The 4,511-nt window shown below is 41.3% G+C and overlaps 1 pseudogene; it reads left to right on the top strand.

Annotated features, from left to right (window-relative positions):
• Positions 1-1,282: 1,282 nt before the first annotated feature.
• On the top strand, positions 1,283-1,420 carry LOC123323561 (annotated as a pseudogene).
• Positions 1,421-4,511: the final 3,091 nt, after the last annotated feature.

The raw sequence follows: 4,511 nt of genomic DNA, 5'->3' as shown, positions 1-4,511 counted from the left end.
TCCACCTCTCCACACACCAACCCCACCCCTCCTCCTCTTCCTTTGAGTTGCAGCTTTTATGTCATTTGCCCAGGGAGACCTTTGCCAACCACTCAATCTAAGTTGGCCCCCACCCTATTATTTTCTAATCTAATGTGGCACTCTGCTTTCTTCCTAGCGCTTATTGCACTGTGTGAACTTTCTCTTTACTTGTTTATGTACTTGTTTTCTCAGGATCCCTCATTAGAATGTAAGCTCCAGAATACGAGGACCATTTGTGTCTCGTTCACCGTCCTGTCTCTAGTAAGTAGGACAGCACCTGTCTCAAAAAAGATACTTGAGGTTTATGGAATAAAAAACAAAATGAAGCATTTTTTTCTCCATCTGACAGGCTCGGAATTGAGGAAAGGAAGTGGGTGAGACTCTTTAAGGTGGCTGAGACAATGGTCAGGCTGACTTTCCCATCCAGGCATGGGCAAGGCCCAAGTCATACCTGTGGGGAATGCGTCAACTCGGGCTCGTGCACTTTTAGGTTGTTTTTTTCCCCTTGTTTGGGGGTTAGGAGAACCAAAGCGTTGTGAGATGAGGTCAACTAGAATTATCTATGCAAGTGTCCTTGTCTGCCAAATGAATAAAAGGAGCATGAAGATTGCTGAAATATATAAGAGACATGTGGGACGAGGCGATAGAGGAGCACGGGCAGCATCAGGGGAGCTAGTCAGTAGAATATTGTGGCAGTCCAGGTGAGTGTGATTGTGGTTTGGACTGGGCTGGCAGCAGCAGACATGTGAGAAGTGGTTGTGCTTGAAATATACAAGAAAGATTTTGTGATGAGGTATTCACTAGACTTCTCACTATTTCATTTGATTTTTGTTCTATGAACTGTTCTATGAACCTAATTCACCCTGTCCTGATATTCTATTTATATTCTCTGATGTTTGTATATCCATGAAACATTTTTTAAAGAAGTTAGTTTGTTTATTTATTTATTTATTTATGTAGGTAAGCTCTACACCCAATGTGGGGCTTGAACTCACAACCCTGAGATCGAGAGTCACATGCTCTTCCAACTGAGCCAGCCAAGGGCCCCCAATATCCATGAAACTCTTGAGCATGGATATTGGGGGCCCTTGGTCAGGCTCCATGAAACTGACCAAAGTTTGAAACTTCTCTTAGGCCCATCTGGGCACTTCCTTATAAAAGCCAGTTTTAGCAAGAACCTTAAGTCAGTTTAGCCAGACACCCCATCATCCATATCTGAACCCCCTCAGTATCTTTTTTCTTTTTTTTAAAAATTTATTTAATTGCTTCTCAGCCTTTTGGCTAAGATCAAGTGTAAAACATTTATTTAAATTCAGTTAGCCAACATATCATTAGTTTTTGATGTAGTGTTCGGTGATTCATTAGTTATGTATAACACCTAGTACTCATCACATCACATGCCCTCCTTAATGCCCATCACCCAGTTACCCCATCCCCCCACCCACATCCACAGCCCTCAGTTTGTTTCCCAGAGTCCAGAGTCTCTCATTGTTTATCTCTCTCTCTGATTTCTTCCCATTCAGTTTTCCTTCCTTTCCCCTATGATCTTCTGTGCTATTTCTTATGTTCTACATATGAGTGAAACCATATGATAATTGTCTTTCTCTGATGGACTTATTTCACTTAGCATAATACCCTCCAGTTCCATCCATGTTGATATAAATGGCAGGTATTCATCCTTTCTGATGGCTGAGTAGTATTCCATTGTATATATGAACCACATCTTCTTTTTTTTTTTTTTTTTTTATTTGAGAGAGAGAATGAGATAGAGAGCATGAGAGGAGGGAGGTTCAGAGAGAGAAGCAGACTCCCTGCTGAGCAGGGAGCCCGATGTGGGACTCGATCCTGGGACTCCAGGATCATGACCTGAGCCGAAGGCAGTCGCTTAACCAACTGAGCCACCCAGGCACCCGAACCACATCTTCTTTATCCATTCATCTGTTGAAGGACATCTCTGCTCCTTCCACAGTTTGGCTATTGTGGACATTGCTGCTACAAACATTGGGGTGCAGGTGGCTCTTCTTTTTACTGCATCTGTATCTTTGGTGAACCCCCTCAGTATCTAATCAGGTTCCTCATTTTCCACCCTCTTCTCCACATGATGTCTGATCACCCTGGCCTGCCTTCAGTAAGAATCCTGTTAGGGTAGTTTAGCCAGACTTCCCCTTACCCCTGGTGTTTCCTCTTTGTAATTTTCCATCCCCTGGCCCCCTTCCTGCCCCTTGGCTATAAATTCTCACTAGTCCATGTTGTATTTGGAATTGAGCCTGGTTCTATACTTAGGTATCTTTTCCATATTGCAATAGTCTTGAATAAAATCTATTTTTACCACTTTAAGTACCGCCTGGCTCTGCTTTTTTCTTTAACAATGCCCAGGGGTAGCCTGCGGGGAGTTTAGGCCTCCCACCAATAATCCTCATGTGGTAGCCCATTCTTAGATACGGACAACTGATATCTTCTCAGTATTTGTAAATTGCTGTGCAAACATAGATTCAAACAGATAGCTACTTCTGGACATTTCCTATATAGAAATTTTGAAGCAGCTGTTGTGTGGATTATTTGAAGAAATCATTTTGAGAAATCAACTATCCCGCTGCTCTGATAGGCACTGAGAAAATGAGACTTTCCAACTCTTCAACTTTATTAATTATTGAAGAAATAATTAAAATGGAAACCAAAATTCACTTCTCACCCAAATTAACAAAGACAGAATACAAACAAACAATAACAAAAACCTATGGGTCTTTGAGGCTTTAGTGAAATGGGTACTCAATGTTGATAAGTGTGTAAATTGGTATGAAATCGTTTGTGAAAGTTGTCAATATGTGTTGGTTCTAAAAGATATTCATATCCTTTGATCCAATTGCTCTATCTGATGGGAATATTCTAAGGAAAGACTCCCCAATTTTCAGAGAGCTTTATGCTTACGAAGATTCATTGCAGCATCTACCTAATTGCCCCCAAACAGCTAAGAAATTAGGGTTCATTCACTGGATGGAATATTATCTAGCCATTAAATATGGTATTTTTGAAGAGTAAAAAATTTACAAATATACTTGTTTAATACAATTTAAAGAGCAGGATGCAAAATGTCCATATAGAATTATTATAACCATATAGAAAACAACCTGTGTAGAGAAAAAGATTGGAAATAAAGAAACTAAAAAAGCTTAAAATGGTTATATTTAGGTGGTACATCTATGGGTGACATGTTTCCTTCTATCTTTCTGATTTTTCTCTGAGTACATATTAACAGGAATTACTGGTCTAGTATGACATCACTCTCATATATGGACAGGGTGCTCATGTTGGCTGGGGTGACGAGGGGGACTGCTCACATGTCTCTAACAGGCTAGCCTGGACTTACTCACCTGGTGATGGCTACATAGTTCCCAGGAATAGGAAAAGCACAAACACTTTCCTAATCTCATGTTTATTGTTGTCCCATTGTCCAAAGCAAGTCACATGGCCAAGCCCAGAGTCAGAGTGGAAGGGGACCACCAAAGGAATGGATAAAGAGAGAAGAATGATGGCAACCGTTTTGCAAACAATCTGTCACAGTGTTTACCTTAAAATAAAAACTGTCAGTTATTTTACCAGCAAAACTGGGTTCAGTCGGGGATAGCAGAGAATTGCAATTCAGGACAAGCAAGCTATGGCAAAACCATAGGCAAGTCCAAAGAACAAAGGAGAGGAATGCTCTTTTATAGAGGAAAGGAGGACATTGGAAAGGCTGTTAGAAACAAAAGTCCACTTGAGCAACCTGGGAGCTGGAACTGCAGTGGCTTCTCTTTGACTGAGTTGTGACTGTCTCTCATTGGGCTGGGCTGTTGCTGGGGCAGGAGGAGAACCTTTCTTCCTCCTCCTGGGAGGAAGAAATAGCTAAAGAAATATTAATTTGCAAAGTATATCTCTTCCTGTTGGAATCTGCAATTGACAAGGGTGTGAGAGCTCCCCCTCTGGCCTACTTAGTGAAGTTTTCCTTTATTAATTTTCACAATAGTAAGCATTGACCGTAATAGCCTCCCTGAATCAGGATGATCTAAGCTAGGAAATACATATAAATGACCAGCCATTTATGAGTCCTTGTGAGATAAGGTTCAAAGTCCTTTGCTCTCACATATAACTGTCTGCCCCACATTATCTCACTCTACTCCTTTCCCCCAACTCACAACCACAGATACCAGGCAGCTGAGATTTTTGTATTTATCTGAACATACCTTGCTGTTCCTCACCCTACATTGCTCTTGCTGCTTCAGCTGGAATACAGGCACCCACTCTGAGTCTCAGACACTAGTCTGCCACTGATTTTTGAACATCTTTCAAGACAGAACAAGGTGTACCCCCCTTAACAAAGCCCACCTTGCCCTTCTTTGGAGCCCTTAGAGCCACATAAAGATTTCTACTTTTGCACTTAATGTAACTTTAGTGTTCACTTGTTAGCATGCTTGTCTCCTTTTTTGTAGACTCTAAGATCCTCAAAGGTAGAG

Source organism: Neomonachus schauinslandi, chromosome X (assembly GCF_002201575.2).
Source record: "Neomonachus schauinslandi chromosome X, ASM220157v2, whole genome shotgun sequence".
Classification (NCBI taxonomy): domain Eukaryota; kingdom Metazoa; phylum Chordata; class Mammalia; order Carnivora; family Phocidae; genus Neomonachus; species Neomonachus schauinslandi.
The sequence above is the reverse complement of the archived record's forward strand: the minus strand, read 5'-3'. Positions and strand labels throughout refer to the sequence as shown.